General features: G+C 48.9%; 1 protein-coding gene across 1 annotated transcript in view; it reads right to left on the reverse strand.

The window, feature by feature from the left end:
* Positions 1–24,526, reverse strand: part of LOC126538773 (uncharacterized) — a 62,026-nt gene extending 37,500 nt beyond the window's left edge. The window contains exon 1 of the mRNA XM_050185501.3: positions 22,180–24,526. The gene's annotated coding sequence lies outside the window, so the exon portion shown is untranslated. The remainder of the gene's footprint in view (positions 1–22,179) is intronic.

A 24,526-nucleotide genomic window follows, 5' to 3' on the forward strand; every position in this document is an offset into this window, starting at 1 on the left:
AGGCTCTCAACAAAAGAAATTGGTTATCTTCTTGGCTGACGCTTATCCTTCTTTTTCTATTCTTTATTTCACCTTGATGATGTATTTATAAAAAAAATTATGGGGTTTTACGTGCCAAAACCACTTTCTGATTATGAGGCACGTCATAGTGGAGGACTCCGGAAATTTCGACCACATGGGGTTCTTTAACGTGCACCTAAATCTAAGTACACGGGTGTTTTCGCATTTCGCCCCCATCGAAATGCGGGCGCCGTGGCCGGGATTCGATCCCGCGACCTCGTGCTCAGCAGCCCAACACCATAGCCACTGAGCAACCACGGCGGGTGATATATTTATATGCTGCTTCTGCAAATAAAGCATTTGGTTGCTAGTCAGCACTCTATCCTGTTTAATCGCTCGTCGTGTGTTGCGCTTTTCCTGTTTTTATTCTAACCCCCGAATGCAGAGATCTAACTTGGATCGTGCTTGGACTTGACGAAGTGGGCCTGAAACAAGAAGCATACTTCAAAATGCCCAAGTCTGCTTTCGCGTTTCATAGATGCTCAAGCTGACTTCCTTCATCAAGTCAAGACTGCGCTTTAATGCAAAAGTAGGTTGCTCGTCTGTGTTTGAGGTTAATAATAAATTTATTAGCATAAGGCGCGTTGTACAGCAAATAAGTATGTATCTTTCCAAATTTTGACCAGGGCATAAGTGCTGAAGTATATTTTGGGTAAATTTATTCCATCTGGTGACGTCCGCCGCTGCGACGGGCAGTGTTGCTTGCCGAAAGCACCCGTTACCGGCGCGTTTAAGCGGTGTTCAAGTGTCGGTATTATGGCGCGCTTTTTAAGTTGCAGGTTTCATCATTTTTTCAAGTCGGTGCTCCACTTTTACGTGACAGTGTATTGTTGTAGCTTCCACGGGGCGGCCGGACGGAGAACCTACGGCATGAGGCATAAACGGCCGGGGCGCGCAGCGCCGCAAGAAAAAGCCGGACTGCTTCAGTTGGGGACCAGACCAAAACTGAATTTATTTCCGCGAGGGGAAACGCTGGAGGCAACTTACAGCGTTTGGGGCTGAATGGCGCCTTGACGTAAACTACCCAAAACCGAAACCAGAAGCCAACACAGCATACCACATCACCTCATCCTTGAGAGGAAAATGCGCTACTCGCTCTCCTCACAACAAAAGTAAGTCATGAGTTACAGAACACATGTTAGCACTGTAACACGCGTGTTTGGTGATGACCTCTTTACACAATAGAAAGTTACATCTTTGGCTTCCCCATTTTAAGAAAAACACACATGAAAACTGAAAATGAACATGGTTGCACTACAGTTCTGAAGAGTTTCAGTACCCGTCCGGGGAAGACGATAAGATGCAGACTTGCACACACAGATCACACATGAAAAAGAGTTCGCAGAGTACAAGTCAGGGTGTCTACCAAGTTGACATTTCCAAATTCCCTGAGTTTTCCAGGTTTTCCCTGAGTGCCTTTGCACATTTCCCTGAGTGATGCAGAACTATGTTTATGTCAAGACGGGCTGAAACCATATCGCCTGATGCTGTCACTCTCTAGTAAGCACATGAAAAAAATAAAAAAGCAACTTAATCCAATCTGAATACTAAGGAGTAGTGTTTATGTTATTCAAAAAGATAATAGAAGGCAGGGGTTAGTAAAATGCACAGCAAATAAAGTGTCTTCGAAAAAAATTGCAAATGAAGTCGGACATTCACAAATACGAATAAAAAGGAGATGCACATAGAAGCAAATATATTCGAATATGAGCTATTTATATCAACTGATAGCAAGCTCAGTGGTATGAGGCCCGAACTCTGTCACAATTGACATTCTCTTTCAACAGCCCGTAAGTCAACCTCAACTGTCCTGACACAATCTCAGCCCGCGCACGACGCCTGAGTGTTGTGTTTCACTGCTTTAAAGAGTTTATTTTGGTTTGGGTGAGGGACACCTGCATCTCGGCATCAGCCAAAATTTCGTTTTTTGAGCTCAAGCTTCTTCAAAACGGCGGCAGCAAGCTTCCTTTCCCGTTCAATCCTCAATGCGTACATCATTTCTGTTCTTGTCCTCCTTCTGCCACTCGTTCGCCCCAAGGACCATTTGAAGCATCTTGGTCAGTTGCACAGTCCACGACCGATGTTTAGAACTCCGTAGGGGTCGGAAAAACGTTCGAAAAATCGGCCAGTTGGAAAAAAAAAGAAATGCGTGTCATTTACTGCCCTTAGGGGCTCAAACAGCGACAGGGACGTTCGAAAACGCTCTGAATGCCTGTCAGTACACGTATTAGGCAAATTGGTGCTCGTACTGTGACAGGGGAGACCGGGTGCCCGCGCGTATAATTAAGGAATACATACTGTGTCCGGTGGCATATCCGCTTCCCACGCTTGTTATGATTCACTGCAATACTTTTACATATGCTTCACTAAGTAACATTTCCGTACGGAGGCGAAGCTGACTTTCGGGAACCGGCATTATGCAACGCACTGTGCTTTCCAAGCTCCTAAGCCAATCGCGAGGACCACAAATGCGGAGTCCGTGCCATTGCTGAAAGCAGCTAATTCTTTCAATAAAAAACTCGGCACCCAACGGCAAGAAGCTTCACAGCGAACGTCGAAGCAGCTAGGCCTAGCGTTGCCGCAGTGGTGGCAACTGCTGCCAGCGGATCTGCGTGCGAGAGTGCCGGTTCGAGGTGGCGAAGTAATCAAAACGGCAGCGGTGGTGCCTTTGATTATTGCCGTTTCGGACCTGCGGTCACGGCAAAACGTCCGGAAAATCGGACGGCGAAGAGTTCTTGCGTCCGAAATTTCACACGTTCTGATACGTTGACTCTATGGGTTACGTGGCGGTGGCGCGAAGCCGTCCAAATTATCGGGAATCCGGAAAGTCGGTCGTTGACTGCACACTGGCAACTCCTCCAGCCGACGACAGCGCGTCAAAGACGATTCATTACGACTCCTGTCTGTTGCTCGAGGCCGCATTACCGCGACTTTCGACCCTTTCAATATATTGCCGCTAATTTTCCCTGATAGAGGCCCAAATTCCCTGAGTTTTCCCTGAGTTTTCCCTGACTTTTTCCAGACTACTCAAAATACCTGAGAATTCCCGGTTTTCCCGGTTGGTAGACACCCTGACAAGAGTAGACAGTGCAAACATCTGTGCGCCCCCTGGGACAGCACTGATGGGTGGCTCATTCGCCCTGAGCCTGACTCGAGACAGTCTCTGTGGCTGTCGCGGATTGGAGATTGTGCGTACAAAGCACTTTACACTCCCAAGAAGTTGGGATAGTCCCCCCGTAACGATGCTAACGACCTAAGTAATGTCCAAAACTTTTTGGCATGAAAGACAAATTCGTATGGCAGCTATTACCGTAGTGAAATTGTGCATACTACACGCTTATGCTGCAAGAAATGTAATGTACAAGAAATACGGTATCCCTTCTACGGGGATGCTAAGAAATGAAGAAAAGTGTTCCTACCACTTGGACCCACTGATAAACCTGCAGTAAAGCAGTAAGTACAGCGTGCGCATTACACCCTTTATGCTGCCAGAAATCCCCCCATTTGAAGGATACTAATTATGCCCTATTTACCTAACAAACATGTAAGGAAATACTTTTGGCGTTAAGAGCCGAATTCGCATGGGAGGGTTGAAACCTCTGTATACAGTAACCCAAGACAAAGTTACTTGGAAACATAATCCTTAAGCCATTCCGGAGGTTGTCTATGACGTGCAGAGCTACGGAGGACTGGTTCAGGTTGTAGAAGACGAACAGCGGAAGTGTTACTCGTACAGGGACTGGAAGGTGTGTCAGTGTCCTGAGTGCCTTCAGGGGCAGTGTCTTGGGGAGGAGTGTCGCACAGACGTGGTGGTGGTGGTGAGACAGGTGGTTGCAAAAAAGTGGCTGCAGCAGGAAAATCGGTACCAGTAGGAACTGGAAGAAAAGGTGGAAAACTATCGTCAAAGATTGTGTCGTCATTGAAATGACTCCTTTCATTTGTTGTTTCACCCTGACGTACCGAGTACTTCACCAGTTTAGGTGCATTCCAACGCTTGCCATTTTCAAGCTGGAAAGTACTTCGACCTGCTTTGCGATAAATCTTGAACGGACCGGAGTATTTAGTACCAGATTTTCGTGAAGATCCTCCATTCGATCGCCACGTCGAAGTTACAATAAACTGGCGCAGGCAACTTACAGCGTTTTGAGTCTGAGTGGCGCACTGACGTAAACTACTCAATACCGAAACCAGAAGCCAACACAGGATACCACATGTATTTGAGCGCAAATTATTTTATAGTCACATTTATTTCGGTTTTAGCTTCTTGTTAACCTAAAGGTCTTGTGCGTTTGTATAACTGGCCGTAGAGAAGTGAACAAAATGGTTGGTTCGTATGGCGGGCTTTCAACGGCTTCTGTTCTCGATTGCCGCAAGGCGTTCATGCACAGTCTGGGTCGGCAACCGGATGCAAGAGGCCGAGACGAGGCATACGGTCGGTTTCGGAGGGAACTCGTTTTCGCCTATAGGCATTCCAGCAGGAAGGGGACGGCCCTTGTTCTGGTCGGGCTACGTGACCCTTTGAAGAAAAGGCCAACCTATTCGAACGTGCTACGCCGGAGTCATAAACAAGAAAAAAAAACAGCAACATATGCTGCGAACGAAGAGTACCGAGCGCCGTGGAGTCCCCTGTCCGAACCCATATGGGTAACAACACCCGATAAAAAACTAAATAAATAAATAAATAAATAAATAAAATTACACGTGCAAACGATTTGTCTACTTCGCATGGAATCTTGCCGAGAACAATGAGAGGGAGAGTGTGGCACAGTCATAGACATTGCAAATTGGCAGTGCTTGTCGTCTGCTAGGAAAGTGTCGTCTGTTAGGCAAACAAGCTGTGGGGCTAGCACGACGGCCGCGCCACATTTGGTACGAAATTGTTGTCCTGTCAACAGGCTTTGACGCTGAAATGTCGCACTCACGTACGCTCTCCTCCCCAGAGAATGCACCGCAACGCAAGAAGGCACCCCGTTTTACAGAAGACGAAAAGAGCCTGCTGACGACACTCGTGAACCACTACAAGCATATTGTGGAATGCAAGAAAACTGATGTCGCGTCGTTGACCAAGAAGAATGAGACATGGAATGAAATAGCAAAACAATACAATGCCAACCACGAGATTACGCGGCGCAATCACCTGCAACTGAAAAAGTGCTGGAACAACCTGTAACAAAAGCGGAAAGAGTGCGAAAGAAAAACGAGAGCGCCACAAAACTGGTAAGCGCACATGTTCTGCATGACTCGCTTGTTTGGGCTACTTCTTATTATGCTCATGCGCATGTTCTGTATTCAGTGGGTGAGTGCGTGACAGCCCGGCATGCTGAGCATAAATATCGTCGTGAGCGCTAATAACTAGTGATGGCATGTGTAACCACTGGAGATGAGAAAACGCGCTCGCAATCAATCTTACTGCGATTGCGGGAAGCACACTCGGGCGCAGGCGCTTCGCGATGAGCAGAGTCATCTTTCCAACTGCACGACACGTTGTTGACTGAGGAATGCACACCAGATGCCCGGTGACTGTTTGAAACGTGCCAGCGCCGTAAAACAGAACCATCAGCAACTGCAGCATGGGAGGCACACAGGCTGTCCTCTGTTGTCCCCGCTTTCCCGGATAGGCAACATAGTGAGAAGTTGTCGCACGGCGTTCTTCGTGAACCTGTAGCGACGAAGGAATTGTCCGTCGTCGTACAACTCCATTGGATTTCCTCGGTCACGTAGGGAAGGTCGCGGAATTTTCGGCAAGGGATGCGCCTCTGAAAATGCTGTATCCATGGTGTGGCAAGCAAACTCAAAAGCAGCTAACCTCCACGCAACGTCCGTTCGGGAGGCTGCAAGGTTGGAATAACGCACGAAGTCAGTTTCAAGCTAGCCTGGGAGGAGACTTGAAACTTGAGCGGACTTTCACCCAGCCAAGTTATTCGCAAGTCGTCCGCAAGGTCGAGTACGATTTAAGACGCACGACGAAGCTGTCTTGAGACTGCCAGAAGTCAAGTTCGAGCCAAGTTAGATCTCTGCATTCGGGGGTAAAGATGAACCAACCAGCCCCATTGAACACACTGCTAACTTATTAAGATTGACACCGGTGATACTACTCCAATCCGCCGGAGACCTTATCGCGTCTGACACGTTATGCAAGCTGAAGTAGACAAGATACTAAACAAAAGTGTAATTTAGCCATCTTTGTGTCCTTGGGCATTGCTGGTTATCTTGGTCAAAAGGAAGAATGGCAGCTACCGATGTTGTGTCAACTACCGTCAACTGAACCAGATCATGAAAAGGGATATGTACCCTCTCCTGTGGATTGATGATGCCCTCAACTGCGTTCACAGATTGAAATACTTCTTTTCAATTGGCCTCCAATCTGGCTTTTGGCAGATTTCGGTTGATGAACTTCACCATGAGAAGACTACTTTCACTGTATTGACAAAAAACCAGCCAAAGAAAGATGCACACAGCAAACATACAAGAGGACAGGAAAGAGCCTGTTTTTTTCTTTTCTTAATACAATGCAGCAACTATCCCAACAACGTGTTTTACAAGACTGTTCGTGTTACATCGGACGGTATTTACCATTTTAAGGTTATGCCTTTGTAATAATGTTTGCAATGCCTCGGCAACTTTTGAAAGAATGATGGACTCTCTCCTTTGGGGCTATAAGTGGTCCAACTGTTTGTTATCTAAACAATGTCATCGTATGTTCCCCTACATTTCCACAGCCACCTCAGTCACTTGGCCACTATTCCTTAAGTTTTTCAGGGAGGCTGGCCTTCAACTTAACTCTTCTAAATGCCATTTTGGACATTGCAAGTCAAAGTTCTTGGCCACCTTGTCCAAAGCTGCCAGTACACATCCTGATCCTGCTAAGATTCATGGTGTCAAGAACTTTCCTGTGCCCTGCTGAGCAAAAGATTTGTGCAGCTTCGTGGGCTTGTGCTGATATTTTCGTCAGTTTGAGTAATTTTGCAGGTATCACCCAGCCACTGACTGACCTTCTCAGGAAGGACACTACATTCTTTTGGGGCTGCGAACAAGCCGATGCTTTTTTGCTGATAAGTGCATGCACACTGTTATAGCGCATGAGTTGCATTATGCTGTTGCATCTTCTATATCTGTGCCCCCGAAAGACACTGAGCGCTGACCTCACAGGGTGACGCACACAGCTGAGAATAAATATTGCGGGCTCTTTTGTGTGCCTTCAGACCTTCCTGCGCTTCTTAGAAGTGATCGCGCAGCACTATCCAGTGTGAAGGTACATCATAAAGTATAGGAAAATAAAGCGTAGTTTTCTGACCCTTTGGTTGCATGAATGTTTTCTGGCATTCTTGCATGCTTACATACAGGGAAAGCCCACGGCAAAGCACTTCTGTGCTTGCCGACACTCACTTTATCTTTAAACGTGAGAAGCGAGTGATCTGTTGAAAGCCCAGTGCGAAAAGCACGCACACACCAATCTGTGCTAGGAAATGCAAGCTCAAGCACATAGCGAGCCGTGCCAATTTAATCCACAGGAAAGAGAAGAAGCGATGAGCGAAGGCGCACGCAAGCACGTAGCAAGCCATGTCAATCCAATCCAGTAGACAGAGGAGAAGGGGAAGCGTATTCATAACATGTGTATTAAAGTCAAACTCCTGCCCATAATCAGCGATATTAAGAACATACTGCACGCTGCTCAAGATTGTAAGGTGGCCAAATGCTACTCCTCTGTTTGTAAGCTAACCACTTCTCACTACTTTGATGCATAAGCATTCTTTGGCGAGTACCCTAGCAAAATCTGTCTGTCACGGGAAAAGTGTAATGCCTTCTATGTGCAGAAAAATGTGTAATTTGTGAAGCTAACACATTTAATGGTTTTAATTCTGTAAATGTAGATGATTGGTAGCTTTATAAGTGATAAGGAACAACTGAAAAGAAGAACTGTTCCAAGAGAAAACCCTTATGATCAGATTTATGCATATCCATAGGGATACATAATGCTCCATAGAAGATGCCTGGCGAAACCTATACTAGGGGGGGCCAACATGAAAATTGGGGGAGGGCAAACAAATTTAGGGTTATACGCTTACGCACACTATAGTATGCATACATAGACAACTGCAGTGGAGTTCCTGCAAACTTACTGCTACAAACTAAACTACTATCTGGAAACTGAAATTAATGCGCCACCACATCTGTTCTGCATCTAATAACCGTAGTTTCTAGATGCAATTTTTACATGTCACTCATACATATAAAAAGATTAACGCTCAATGTGATCGGCAGGAAGTGGCAACAACTGATTCGACAACTGAACATTCCATGTTCAAAGGATTTTCTTTTCTATGACCATAAATGGCAAGGAACATTGCGAAGTATTTCATTTACTTGAGCAACCTTTTTTCAAAGTAATTTTACCGTTATTTTCTGGCGGTTTAAATGCACGTGCTTTGTAAACGGTCATCTTATTTCCTTTTTCTTTCTGTTTTGTCAAGTGCATGCGCTTGATCATATAAAGCTTTATTAGACATGTCAACTGTTAGAAATCATCACATCCAAACGCAGACACTCAAAGATGGTTTCTCCAGTCTGACTGGGGTTTTTCAGAATAAATCACAGGAAACTGGATTCACTAAACTGTGTGACCAATTAATGTTTAATTCTGTACACATTTAATAATGGTAAATATCCCACGAAGGTTTTCAACGACCTCATAGCTTTGTAAAGAGGCTTGTGGGGGTCGAGAATCACGTACATTTGAAGCCACGGGCATTTTTCTTCATATTACCCATACATGTTTCTGTATTTGCTTCAGTGTTGCGTACGGAGGCTTCGTCGAACAAAGTTGCCTCTGCAGTCAGAGATGACATTCACAAGTTTTTGTAAATACTGTGCACCACACTGTTTGAAGTGAACATACGATTTTGTATGTCACTGTCTTACGATGGCTTGATATGTTATGCACACCCGGCCGTGCTTAATTTTGAAGCCATCTGCTTCTCTGGGGACAATTTCAGTTATGGTTTTGAGGATAGTATCGCGGCCCGAAATAGCATTTTGTGGATTTCGTTGCAGCTTGTCATGCAGCTAATTAGGTGAGATACTCTTCATGGACAACAGTTTCCATAAATCAAAAGATTCTACCTACGACTTGCCTTAGACAAAACGATAACAGAAGAAGGCAAAATCACGGTTGCGAGCGTGATGATGAGAGTCAATAGGAGAATTTCCGAGTCAGCCGAGGTGAACGGACGTGTCGTGAGCGCGCTCCGTAACCACCGAGACTACGCGACCTTCACCGACCGCCCTTGCCCGGGCCGCTATCGTCGGGAGTCATATGGGAAGCGGCCTTCTCGCCGTTTCCCACCGACCACCTTTTTGAAGCGGACTCCGCCTACGCGGGAGCTGCGTTCCGCGCAACGCCTGCTGTCGACGCCGCCCGATTTCGCCGCCTACGTCGATACAGCTCACACGCCGACATGGAATACCAAGTCGCAGGCACCTCCATCAGCCCTGCCGAGCTTGAAGCTGACTCACGCTGGGTCCGTGCCGTGAAAGCACGCCGTGCAGCCGCGGCCCACCAGCCCGTCGTCTCGCCACCGCCTGCCTCGCCACCATCCAAGACTGCCTGCACTGCCACTCTCCGTCGTCACGCTCCCCTACCTCGCCTCCCAGCGGAGGACTTCAAGATCGTCTACAGACCGGGAGGAGGGCTTGACCTCCGCACAACCACTAACGGAGCCCTGCTCCAAATCCTTTGCACTCGTGCGACTATCGACTACGCCAGCGCACGCACCGCCGACCGTGTACGGATAAATCCGTACAACAATTCCCTTACTGTCAGCACCCCATCTGAGCCGCGCGCTCGCCTCTACCTCCGAGTCTCGGAACTCCACCTGGGTACCATATCTTACCCCCTGCGTGCCTACATGGCCGCACCCGACAACGCCCTCCGCGGTATCATACACAACGCAGTGGACTCCCAAACCCAGGACGAGATCGTCCAAGACCTCCAGTCAATGAACGTGAACACCCCCCCTACGCCATCGCTGACGCACGCCAGCTGGGGCGCTCCCAATCCATCCTCATCACCTTCGTCGGCACTTCTACTCTTCCCTCCACCATCGTCTTCAACTGCGGGGTCTACCGCTGCCACCCGTTCCGCCCGAGAGCCGAGGCCTGCACGAACTGCTGGGCTCCTGGCCACCGAGCGGATGTCTGTACCAAGCCCAAGTCCGCCCTCTGTCACCGCTGCGGCCAGGCCCACAAGCCAGTCGAGCCCCCGGCCTGCGTCCCCTGCTGCATCCTGTGCAAGGGAGCCCACGTCACGGGCTCGCGCTCGTGCGGGCTCCGGTTCGAGAGGAACGGCCCGTCATCGCCCCCGGCCACCTCCAAGCACCAGCCTCCCCCACCAGCGCCACCCACCGTGCCCATCCTCAAGACCCCCCGGCCTTCCCGTCCCCGCCACCACTCTGTCTCCCGTGGTGCCCAGTCTGCCAGCCGCCACCGCTCCGTCTCCTTCCCGCCTCTGCCTAGGTCCGAGGCGTCCACCGCCCCCGCCACCACCACCACATCACCGGTAAGCTGGAAACCGCAGCCTCCCACGTCGGACCCCCAAACCGCGGCCCTCGAGGCCACTATCGCTGCCCAGCAACTCCAAATTCAGGAGCTGTCGCGCCAGCTGCAGGCCGCGCTAGTGCGTCTGTCCTCCCCCGCTCCCCCTCCTACTTCCCCAGCTCCCGCACCTCCACAGCCGCCGTCGCTAGCTGTGGAGTCGATGAATACGGCATCCTCGGCTGCATCATCGCGCGCCTCCTCTCCCAACCGCAGTCCCCCGCTCAAACGCCGATCACCTTCCTCCGACCCCGTCGCGCCCGAGCGTGACGTGATTCGCCAAACAACCTCCTTCTTGGAGGCGTTTGAGAAGCGCGTCATGGCCCGCTTTGCGCGACTTGAGGAGCGCGTCGCCAGTATCGACACCCGTGTGGCGGCCATCGAATCCCACCTTACCGCCCTAGACACGAGGGTCGCGGCCTTAGAGACCCGCCAAAGCGCCACTGAGGCCACCGTCGCACACCTGTCGCTCCCTGCCCCACTCACCCCGGCACCTACCCCAACTCTGTCGGGGGACTCCGCCATCCATCATGGCCAGACACCCCACGCGCCTTAATTTCTGGCAGTGGAACTGTCGGGGGTTCCGCAGCAAGCGGAACACCCTGCAGCTCCACCTCCAGAACATCCCTCCCGACACTCTCCCCTCCGTCCTAGCACTCCAGGAACCCCTAACTCCCGTGAAACTGCGCGACTACACCTCCTTCCATCCTTCTTCTGAAGCCCACCCAAACGTTGCCACACTGGTGCAGCGAAACCTTGCTGCCGTGCAGCACCAGTTGGACGTTTCGGACTGTGCCCATCTCCTCCTTGAAATCCTTCCTCGCCGTCGCACTGAGACAAGCCTCTTTGTTCTCAATGTGTACAGTCCTCCCAAAGCCCCTTCAGCTCCTCTCCTCCTCGTCCTCCGCCGAGCGCTCTCCTGCGCTGGCCGCAATGCCCTGGTCGTTCTTGGCGACTTCAATGCCCCACATACCAGCTGGGGCTACCTCCAGAACACTCGCAAAGGCCGCTCACTCTGGACTTTCATCCACAACGAGTGCCTTTCGGTCCTTAATGACTTCGCTTGCCCCACCAGGATCGGATCTAGTGTTCAACGAGACACCAATCCGGACCTTACCCTCGTCAAAAATGTCGCCAATCCGACCTGGACTAATACAGGGGTCTTCCTCGGTAGCGATCACTACGTCCTCTGTACAACTTTCCCACTCCCCTCCCTTGCTCGCGCCTCTACTCGTCTCACCCAGATAGTCGACTGGGACCGCTTTCGCTCCACTCGTCTCTCTACTGCCTCCTCTGCTCCTATCACCGATCTCTCTGCCTGGACCGAGACCCTTTTGGCGGACGTCCACACTGCCACATCCACACTCCCTACAGCACCACACTCCACTACGGCAGACAGCCGTCTGCTGCACCTTTGGGAGGCCTATCACGCTGTCCACCGCCGGTGGCAGGCTCAGAAATACAATCGCCGCCTGCGCCTCCGTTTGGCCCGACTCGCGTTGGACATGGAGGAGCACTGCGCCTCTCTCGTTAGACAACAGTGGGGCCAGACCTGCGACCGCATGGCAGGCAACCTGGGCCTCCGCGACACGTGGTCGCTTCTCAGGGTGCTGCTAGACCCTACACACACTAAAGCTTCCCAGCGCAAGGATATCTCCCATCTCCTTCATTCCTCCCCACTCACCGATACTGACTTCCTGGCGGCCCTCCGGGACCACTACCTCTGCACCGACCTACCTACTCCGCTTCCCACCTACTCCGGCTCCCCAAACCCTGACCTTGAGGCGGACATCTCCGTGGGCGAGGTTCGTGCGGCGCTACTCACACTCCGCACCACCTCGGCCCCGGGGGCGGACCGCATCACTAACAAGGTACTCCGCAACCTAGACACCCCCTCCCTCGAAGCCCTTACTGATCTCCTCAATACACATTGGCAGGCTGGCACTCTTCCATCCTCCTGGACCCATGCACGTGTCTCATTCATCCCCAAACCCGGCAAACCTATTGCCCTCGAACACCTCCGCCCCATCTCTCTCACCTCCTGTCTCGGCAAGCTGTTCGAGCATGTCATCCTGGCCCGCCTCCAGACCTATCTGAATGATCATGACTTTTATCCGGACTCCATGTTCGGTTTTCGTCCCCAGCTGTCCACCCAGGATGTCATGCTCCAACTTTCCGAGGATGTCCTACACCCCTCCCACCACAAACGCACTCGAGCTATCCTGGCGCTGGACCTTACTAAAGCATTCGACAATGTACACCACACCGCCATCCTGGACGCTCTCTCCTCCCTCCATGTCGGACCCCGTGTCCATGCTTACGTCACTGCGTTCCTCGCCCACCGCACAGCCGAAATCTCATACGGCCCACTTTCTTCTCCTTCCTTCTCCCTTGGCAACAAGGGTACCCCCCAAGGCTCTGTCTTGTCCCCTCTTCTGTTCAACATCACCCTCTTCCCGCTGGCACGTGCTTTACGAGCTATCCCAGCTCTGTCTCATGCTTTCTACGCCGATGACATCACCCTCTGGGTGACCACCGGCAATCTTGGCGACATGGAGACCGCTCTACAGGCAGGTGTGGACGCGGTAGCAGCTCACGCCCGGGCCATCGGGTTGAGCTGCTCCCCGACCAAATCGGAGCTTTTGCTCCTTCGGCCTGGGAGGATGGCCCCCCTGTCGCCTTCTCCACTCACCGTCTACCTTGACGGCACACCCATTCCTCTCGTCTCTACCCTCCGCATCCTCGGACTCTTTCTTCAGTCCAATGGCAAGCACACCACCCTCATCACTCGACTCACAAACACTGTACACCACACTGTCCGCCTCATACGCCGCATCGCAAACCGCCACCACGGCATGCGCGAACACGACCTCCGCCGCCTGGTCCAGGCCTTTGTTCTCAGCCGCTTCATTTATTCTCTTCCGTATCTCTACCTTTCTCGTACCGAGGAAGACAAAGTCAACAGCCTCATTCGCCACGCATATAAGTCAGCCCTGTCCCTTCCCACATCTACGTCGACGGCTCGGTTACTGTCGATGGGCGTCCACAACTCCCTGACGGAGCTGACGGAGGCCCATCCCACGGCCCAGCTCCTCCGTCTCTCCCGCACCCGCCCGGGTCGCGCACTTCTCTCCACCCTTAATCTCTCCCCTCTTATTCCTCTTCCCACATCACTGCCCATCCCTTCCCATGTCTTCCCCCTCTTAACCGTTAATCCCCTCCCTAAAAATATGCATCCCGAACACCACCCCTCCCGTAGAGCAGCGCGAGCCTCCGCGCTCTGGCGTCAGTACGAACGGCAGGCCGCCGTGGCTTACGTAGATGCTGCCCCGTACCGCCGCTACCCAGCACATGCCCTTGCCGTCACTGACAATTCTCTCCGACCCACTCTTACTGCCTCAGTCTACACTTCTACCTCTGTCGAGGCCGAGGAGGCAGCTATTGCCCTTGCCATCACGCAAACCTCCGCGAAGTACATCTTCAGCGACTCCAAACCTGCGGTCCACAACTACGCGGTTGGACGGGTGGCACACCCGGCCATCGGAATCTTGCGTTCCGATACCGTTCCCTCTCGCCCCATCCAAATCATCTGGGTGCCCGCTCACGCGGCCCATCCTGGTAACGAGGCGGCCAATTCCATCGCTCGAGATTCGACTGACCGAGCAAGCCCGTCCCCGCCGGGAATGGATACGCGCGACGCGCTCCTCACGTACCGCGATATCACGCAGCACTATCGCCTCTCTCGTCTCACCTTCCCCCCTCCGCACCAATCCCTTTCCCAGCCCCACCAACACTTATGGCGCCACCTTCAGGCCCATACCTATCTTACTCCCGCACGTCTTGCCCTCTTCCACCCCGGGACGCACTCGCCGGCTTGCCGCTTATGTGACGGCTCCCGCGCCGATTACGTTCACGTCCTATTCTCCTGTCCGGCACACTTGCCCCCTGCCTCTTGGCGCCTAAGCAATCTGCAGCAGTGGGAGGCTGCTTTGTCCAGCACCGAGCCGGATATCCAACTCCGGCTGGTGAACTGGGCGGAGGACGTCGCGACTAGGCATGGCCTGGACGCCACAACCGGCAGCCTGAAGGCCGCCCACAACGCTGCTTTTTAATTTTTTAATTTGTTTTTACTTTTGGCCTTCTCATCAATAAAAGTTTTTCACCACCACCACCATGAGAGTCAATAGCGCATATTTCGGTTTGGCATCACATTTTTTTCCTTCGAATTGTGTTCGTGAAGACCAAGAATAATTAAGTCATCCATTGCGCCGTGAGCCAGCATCCATTTTTTAAACGAGGAATCAATATAGATTTGTTCTCAAGAATGAAAATGTGGATTCTCGTACCCAACATGACGTTCACACACATCGGGCTTGTCTGTGAGATTCTTTCAGCACAGCATGTTTCTATATATTGACCCTTTTCACAGAAAACTTTGTTCTAGAGAAACGATGATGATGATGATCGGGGTTTATTTGTGCAAGGGCCAGAAGTGGCCAAAGAGCGCCAAGGCTATAATAAGAAACTGCCGTTGCTGAATAATGATCATCAAGTGGATGAAACACGGCAGTATAGAGCCCTAAAGAAATATCCTTTGGAAAGTGCATATATTCTTAATAACGCTTGACAATGATACATGAAATATGTTGTGGAAAATGATGTACTATGATGAAGTGATATACTACAATATGTTGCTACAAGTAGCACCACTGCCTCGCCAAGGCCCTTAAGCTTAATAGAGTGGCCCGGAGGCATGTGCCATACATGTTGTCATTACAGAGTCAACTGCTCATCAGAAGATGTGCTATGAATATCGTGGGCTTAAACGCGCAGTAAATTGACATCTTGTAAAAAATTTAAAACTTATTTATGATCAAAGATTGGTTCTGCTCCGAGAAACATTACCAGATGAATGTGAATGTGGCATCGGTATGCTATGGGAAAGCGCTTTTTTGCTCAGCTTCTGCTTCCCCTCACTCCAATAAGACGTGGAAACGGTCAGCCTCTCACCACATCTATCGCAGAGGGGAGCTTCACAACCAGGCATCAGGTAAGAATGAGTACCGTATGTGTATCCTTTCTCAGTCGACAGAACATGACTATCACGTTTGTCACACTTTTGTTACTGAAGGCGAATTTCGTATGTGCGGCTTAATTAAAGAAACGAGATGGCGCTTTCGGTGGCATGCCGCATGTGGCATCAGAGACAGCACACGAATACGAAACCATTACCGCTTCCTTCCTTCTGTGCAATCAGCTGTCAGAAATGCAACTGAGTTTTTGCTAATGGACAGTGCTCCAATCGTGTTGGATTGAAGACGTGTGCAATATTAAGGAATGGAACGAATCTTTGTGGCCAATTTTGCGGACCACTGCTGCAACTGTTGGTACGTGTTACTGGCGCTTTGAAATGTATGGCTTTCCTCGAGGATACAGGTATTTGCTCATCCACCACTGTTGTATCTCTAATCTTCAGAGAAAGGTCTTCAGTACTGGAATGTCGGCAAGAGCGAGTACCGCTTCTTAGGAAATGACAAAGGAGGTAGTGCCGCTTCCTGTCATAGCAAGCTTCACACGCAGTATCTACACACATCTAACCTAACTGTAATAGAATCTTACGCACACTTTATCACCAAGATGTCAATAAGTGAATGGATGCACACTTCAATATATGTGAACCATATACACACAATAAATGACACTACACGGATGGTGCACAAATGGACGAAGTTAAATGTTTTGTGACAGTCCACAAGAGTAAGTAGCGATATATTTGCTACAATGTACTTAAATGTACAAAACGGCTACGTTTGAAGCTGTGTGCGCAGCAATAACAAATATATCGCAACTGAGCACACCCATGCACAATGAGGCAGAAAATAATCAGATAGTGACCACACCGACAGACTTTGCCGAATCAGAAATGTGACAAGCCACTGCTTCAAAATATTTTCCAAATAAAGTACGATGAACGAAACACACTAACCCTGATTCAATTCCTGAGCGGAGTTTGGATAGAATGGAATACATATTTAGCCCCACTTTTAGAACAAGCACCACATACGCTGCTCGCGCCGTTTGGACAGCTTAATCAGCTCCGAAAACTCTTTTTCGCATTCTCTGATGCTGTGGCCAATGCTATGTGTCGTTCACCCAGTCACCGCCTACGATGTCTCCGAAACAGAGGTTTGTTGAGCCGCACCGGCGTCATACGCATCCATTGTAAACACGGAGGCAACGGAGGCAGTTGAGGCCATGACCTACTGGAACTCCAGACCTGCACAGGTATCCGGTTTCTATGGGAGCCACTTGCGCCCACTCTCGTTCAACCATAGGCCATTGGTGTCGCTTTTATAACCTGTTCGTCTGCTACGCCACGGTCGACTGGTGCGGCGTTGTAATTAGTACGGCGGCTGTTGTGTTGTCTAGTTGACGATTTTTGCAACCACGGTGGCAGAGATGTCACAAGGCTTTGATCGGTCACTCGGCTCCAAAAGTTGACTGCCCAAACTTTAAAAAATGTCGGAGCGTGTAGTCCGCTGCTCTCTAATATAGCGTTAAATCAGGCACGTACCCAGGGGGGGGGGGGGGGCCCGGGGGGCCCCCCCCCCCGAAATCAAGTGGCATAACCCCCCCCCTCCCCGCCCACGTCACCACTCCTCACACATTCCTAAAGCGCCGCCATATCAATGTTGACACTTGGGAGCTGTTCATCGGTCAGCATTATGCTGCCTTTTTCACTCCTTTTAGATGACGGTAGTTATCGGCATCTCTTGTAATGTGAAGGACAGTTTTCTCATAGATTCCGCACCCGCGCGATTAACTCGAGATGCGTTCAGTTGTCACCATCTATTCAACCGTCACGCGCATAGCTGTTGCTTTTGTTAGTTCAACTTTCTTTGTTTAGGCTGGTCCTGCGACCAGGAGAGGGATGCGGCTGTTACTCAGCTGGTCTGTACTCTCATGGAACGAGTTGCGGCCAGAGAAAACGCCAATTGCGTTTAACTTATCCCTTTGCTTCATTATTTCCTTGAGTTACGGCTCGCCGCGACGCTGGCAGATGCCCGGAACTATATACACGTGATATGGGTTAGATAAGGTGGGAAATAAAATTATGTGAAAGAGCGTCCATCATGAAACCCTGCAATAACCCTTAAACCCATAAGCAAGATGACTGTCACCCGTAACCTCGTCAGTTTTTCCCTAATTGTATAGCACTTTTCGTGCAAAATTGGCAACTGGAAACAAAAATCGCAAGGAGTTGAGAAATTAAGCGATCTACTAAAGGAGAGAGCCAAGGCAACAATCAAAGTGCAAGCAAAAGCGAATAATAAAAAAAGTTAACCGTTGTTTATGAGAATATTTATGGATTAACATCTTTTTATTTAAAAAGGAAGTAGAGAAAACGCCGCCGGAAGTGGAGAACAATTACTTGTTTTGAACGACGCTTCTACAGTTATCGGTCGAACCGCCTCACGTAGCCACTTCTCTGCTGTGCTTATGTGGGTGTTTTTCTAACCTTTCGCGGTGAGCGCAGTACGTCTAGAATCGCAGAGTCCTGCGCTCTACGCGGTTGTGTGGGACTGGCGGCAGCACAGCGTTACGCAATTCGCGGAACTGTCAAAACTGATCAACAAGGCGAAAATAACTGATATTCGAAACCATAACATGAGAAAGACTGAAAAAGCCGTAAAGAATGAACGCAGCCTGAAATCAGTAAAAAAGAAACCTGGCATAGGACAAACCATGATGTATGCACTTAAATATAAGAAGGGTAATATCATCAGCAATCTCGAAGATATAGTAAAAGCAGCGGAAAAATTCTAAGCTGACCTGTATACAGTACCCAGAGGAGTCACGATACCTCACTTAGAAACAGTAATGAACAGGATACAGAAACTCTCCTATAACTAGCGATGAGGTCAGAAGGGCCCTGCAAGACATGAAACGATGAAGAGCGGGAGGAGAAGGTGGAATAACACTCGATTTAATCAAAGATGGAGGAGACATAATGCTTGGAAAACTGGCGGCTCTTTATACGAAGTGCCTATCGACTGCAAGGGTCCCAGAAAACTGGAAGAATGCAGATATTATACTAATCCACAAAAAAGGAGACGTTAAAGAATTGAAAAATTAAGGGACCATTAGCTTGCTCCCAGTATTATATAAAATATTTACCAAAATAATCCCCAATAGAATAAGGGCAACACTGGATTTTGCCAACCAAGGGAACAGGCTGGCTTCAGGAAGAGATACATTACAATGGATCACATCCATGTCATCAGTCAGGTTATCGCGAAATCTCCAGAGTACAATAAGCCTCTCTATGTGGCTTATATAGATTACGAAAAGGCATTTGATTCAGTAGAGATACCAGCAATCGTAGAGGCACTACGTAATCAAGGAGGTACACAACGCTTACGTAAAAAGCTTGGAAAATATTGCTACATGCGTGTGGTATTCGTTTGTTTGAACGAGGCGCGTAGGCGCCATAACTCCAGAAAAGAGAAGGAAGAACGAACTGGGCTCGCGCTGTGAATCTAACCGGTCAGTGCAGCAACCGTTCTTGTAAATATAATCTGTAAATAGTTTGTCGTCTTACTGACTCGTCCTTCGCGTAAGAATACTACAGAGGTTCTACAGCTACCTTAATTCTACACAAGAAAAGCAGGGAAATACCTATAGAGAAAGGGGACAGACAGGGAGACACAATTTCTCCAAAGTTATTCACTGCGTGCTTAGAAGAATTCAAGCTATTAAATTGGGAAGGCTTAGGAGTAAAGATCAACGGCAAATAACTCAGCAACCTTCGGTTTGCCGATGACATTGTTCTATTCAACAACAATGCAGACGAGTTACAACAAATGATTGGAGACCTTAACAGAGAGAGTGTCAGAGTAGGGTTGAATATTAATATGCAGAAGATGAAGATAATGATAAATAGCCGGGCAAAGGAACAAGAGATCAGGATCGCCAGTCGGCCACTAGAGACTGTGAAGGAGTACGTTTACCTAGGTCAATTAATCACAGGGAACCCTGATCATGAGAAGGAAATTCACAGAAGAATAAAAATAGGTTGGATCGCATACGGCAGACATTGCCAGCTCCTGACTGGAAGCTTACCATTATTATTGAAAAGTAAGGTGTGCAATCAGTGCATTTTGCCAGCGCTGACATATGGGGCAGAGACTTGAGAGCAAGTTAAGGACCGCGCAAAGAGCGATCGAACGAAGATTGCTAGGCATAACGTTAAGAGAGAAAGAGAGTGGTTTGGATCAGAGAGCGAACTGCTATAGACGATTTTCTAATTGAAATCAAGAGAAAAAAATGTAGCTGGGCAGGTCATGTAATGCACCGGTTAGATAACCGTTGGACCATTAGGGTTACAGAATTGGTACCAAGAGAAGGGAAACGCAATCGAGGACGACAAAACACTAGGTGGAGCGATGAAATTAGCAAATTCGCGGGCGCTAGTTGGAATCGGTTGGCGCAGGACAGGGGTAATTGGAGATCGCAGGGAGAGGCCTTCGTCCTGCAGTGGACATAACACAGGCTGATAATGATGATGATGATGGTGGTGGTGCCCCCCCCCCCCCCGGAAAGAAATTCTGGGTACGTGCCTGCGTTAAATAGCCGCTCACATATTGCCCTTTTCAGGCAGTAGCAAACCGTGCAGATCTTGTACACTAAGTCACATTGTTTATAGAGTTCGTAAAGTACACAACAGTTTCATTGCATACGTTGTAAAATTCGTTTCTGCACTCTTTAGAAACTTGAAACCACCGTAATGTTTAATGGCAGAACGATTACCACTCATTTTAACCCTTAAAAGTTGTCTGTGAATGCATCGTGAGTTCAAAAAGAATTACGCACACACCTTCAATGCGTACGTATCTTTCGCACCACCGTTATGTTCCCGTGGGACCACGCAGAAAAGCTAGCTGTACAGTTTGAAAATAGTTCCGTGACACAATTTAAGGCCTGCAGCGCAGCACGTTTTAAAGCACTGGGATCGCTTTTGCAAGCTTTCTACTGAGCTAGACATCCAACGACATTAAAGACAAGATATCCTCAGCTTTCCTTGAAACATACTCGATCAACCTATTGCACCATATCGGGCGGAGGGCTTAATCGTGAATACTTTTACCAGATCATCTGCCTTTCTCTACGGCACACAGCAGTAAATCCTAATGTTATCTACGACATTAGGTTATCTGTAATCAACTCAATAAAGCTCGATTATCCCATGAATCTTGTAACACAATTTTTCCAGTGTCTTACTGAGGCTAGGAAAGGGAAATTTATGTCGTCGATCTAGCATTGCAGCTGCCACCTACACTCTTAGGCAAAGTTACACCCTTTGGCTTGCCCCTTCTGCCACACAACAATAATCGTTATCTGCCTTGATGCGTTTCCTCTCTTTATCGCTGCGAGCCCGGAACTTTCCAGTAACGAACGGCACGCGCGTTATCAGAAGGGGCACTCCAAAGGGTGTAAACTATTATATGCTGATAACGCGCGTGCAGTTCGTTACTGGAAAGTTCCGGGCTCGCAGCGTTAAAGAAAGGAAACGCATCAAGTCAGATAACGATTATTGTTGTGTGGCAGAAGGGGCAAGCAAAAGGGTGTAACTTTGCCTACGAGTGTATGCTTGTTTACATTTCTTGCACCGCGCTCCTCCTCTAGTTTCACTATTCAAACACAAAGCATTCGCAAATTTCTGTTTTCTTTTTATATTGGTGAATTTATTTATTCACGGCCAATACAAGCGTTTTGTGCCTGCCGAAATGGCAGCACGAGCGCTGAACAGAATCCAGAAGCAGACGACAGCGAATAGGTTATAACTAGCGCCACTCTGCTCGTACGTCCTGACCCCAGCCGCAAAATGGGCTAACTAGACCTGGCGTGCTGGAGCAGGGAGATCTGTGCAGGTCTAAAGTTCAGTAGGTGGTGGTTGAGGCAAGCAGTGGACGCGTCACCACGTGATTAAACATGGCAGCGCCCACGGGATCACCATTTCTTTCTCTATGGGATCACCGTGAAAAAGGGTGAATATCACTCTCTGCCGTCGCCCCAATGCGAAAAAAGCATATCGAGCACCAGCGTCACGTTGCATCTGGCCGCTGTAGCAGCCGTGGAAACTTCTTCCTATTGTAAGACGTCGACGCACTTCTGCGCTAACTTTCCCCGGAAACAAAGCCGCCGCACATCACACGGCACCAACAGCATGACCACAGTAGCGACAGACAAAGCAGCACCACCGATATGTATACAGACGAGGAAGCAGAAGCGAAACCAGAAGCGACAGAAGTGACGAAAGACGCGATTGCAGCACAAGTAGTTCGCGTGATCACCACTTCGCGAGTGCACTCTTTTACGAATGACACCTTTATTCTATGGTGACACTCCACTTACCAAGTGACACCCTCCTTAGTGCACTTGACAGAGGTATTGCTCTATGGTTGTTCCTACAATTAAGTGTCAGCAAACGAACAGGTAATCGTGCGAAACTCCGAGAAGTATTCTCACCTTTGTTCCAGATGCGTTTCGGCAGCACAGGCACTTGGGCACACTGATAATGGAACAGACCCTGGGGTGCCCGACGATTGTCCGAGGTATCCTTCGAAAGCAGTTCCTTATTCTGTGAAAGCACTGCGGTACTGTGACCAAAAATAGATCTCTTCTGCTGCTGCCGGCTGCCCTAGAGTGTACTAGAAAACGGTTGAGTGGTGCGAACGGATGGGGCGGCGCATGCTTACCAGTCGGATTCGCGACGACGAAATCTACTGTGGCGGCGCTGCGATCGACGTGGATTGCATCGCGTCACGGTCGCACCGTTGGAAACTGCGGTTTCTTCTGGGATACTTCTGGGAAGGGTCATTCGTACTACCTTGCACACTGGTATATGCGTTGAGCGCCTCAAATTGTGTTCATAATTGCAGTTGACATGTATTTTGTTTATACCTTAGAAATAGACGCCTTTCTTTCCCTGCTTTATTTCGTTTTATTATTTTTTTTTGATGCCGCTCGGCAATTGCGCGTGCATTGCGGCCTCGATCGGTGTCGGCTTTTATTCTACGATGTTATTGTACGGTTTTCTTTCGAGAACAAATATTTTTCTTGTTCTTCAAGCAGCATGTATCTCTCGTGTGTATTTTTGCGCATATAATTTTCCATCAGTAAAATGTTGAATTCCAATGGCAGATCCAGATCAAGTTTTTCTGCTCTGTATGTAGCAATCCTATTCCAATGGCAGAATGGGAGCGTGAGCTGTGTGTTCCAATGGCAGATTGGGACCAGCCGCTGATCCCGGATTGCTCCGTGGAGCAAAAATATTTGTTCCGCTGAAATCGGCAGATTTGACCGGAAGTTCTCACGTATTGTCTTCACCCGCCTCTGCTTCTTGTCACGGTCGCCTGTTTCCGGTCGCGGGCAGCTATGGACGACATGGGAAACGTGGACGCAGCTGACGCAGCGTCGCGCCGTGCGATTTTGTTCGCTATCCTGGACAGCTCCGACTCAGACAGTACAATTTCCATGTCGAGTGATGATTCTTCTGACACGGACAGTGAAATGGGCTGGTGGGTTGCGCTTCCAAGCGCTTGTTCCTCTCTCTATTCTAGCGCCCTCTCATTTGATTTTCCTGTACTAAGTGCCCCCGCGGGAGCGCACGCATTCCCTTCGCAGATATGGTGTGAGCAGATGAGAGCGATCTCAGTCGGAGCAACGCGCTCCGTTCGTGATCCGGCCGAGCGCTCGCGATCTACCATTGGAATTCCACATAATGAAACAAAGACGGAAGAACATATATAAGCTTCCTGCTTGCCGCTTCAAACAAGTAAAACACATATCTGCCCCATCTGGCGCCCTGTACTAAGATTTACGAGAAGTATTTCTACAGAAAAAAAAACTGCATTGCAACATTCCATTCATGTTCCCGTGTCCTTCATGTAACAGAATGCGGAGTAATTGGTACGGATTCTTTTATTGCGGTTGGACCTCGGGTACCGAAGGCAGTTTTAGGTAGCCGCATTATATATGCTAATGTTTGGCCCGTAAGCCGTGTGAAATTTCTTGTCCAGTCTGTGCTTAACAAAAAAATAAAGGAAAAGGAAAACGACGTGGTAATTAGTGGCGATATAGTGGATATATGGCGTTGCGCTGCTAAACTCGAGCTCACGGGTTCAGACCAGGTCGCGGAATACGATGGGAACAAAATGGAAAACACTCGGGTACATCTGCAGTGTTTCGGTGCACGTTAAAGAGCTATTTGCCATGCATATATTTTTAGGCCAACCACCAAGGCACCTTCTTTTTTACCTTAATGAAATAAAGCTTTTTGCAAAAAAATTGAATTTTACAAATTTTTTTCATGCGAACTGCTAAACCATCGATACTACAGATATTTTTCAACAGTACTATGTTGACAGGGCTACTAGTATATATTTTATATGTGACTTCCAGATTTTTCTATGTTCCGAGAAAAAAACTCAAACTTTGCAATTTTACACGCTTTTGCTAGTGCCAGAACCAATCGAAATATTCAAATATTTATAAAATTGGCAATTTTTGCAGTCACATCGCATCTTTGGGTTGCTATAAACGCAATTTGAAGGAGTGGATCATACAATGTGTCTTTGAGGAAAAACGTTGATTGATGCCGTCTAGGTCAGCTTGGCAGGAAAAACAAATTGTCGTCAAAATTCAACAAAATTTTTGGCAAGGAAAAATAAACGTGGAAGATGAGTTTTGAACTCCAACAAACATCAGGAAATTTTTGCCGCTATATTTGTGATGGTCGAAGAAACGCTGGTTGATTTTGCATGGAATGACCCATATTATAATGGCTACCTAAAACTGTTTTCGGCACCCGAGG

The sequence above is a fragment of the Dermacentor andersoni genome, chromosome 8, assembly GCF_023375885.2.
Source record: "Dermacentor andersoni chromosome 8, qqDerAnde1_hic_scaffold, whole genome shotgun sequence".
Taxonomy (NCBI): domain Eukaryota; kingdom Metazoa; phylum Arthropoda; class Arachnida; order Ixodida; family Ixodidae; genus Dermacentor; species Dermacentor andersoni.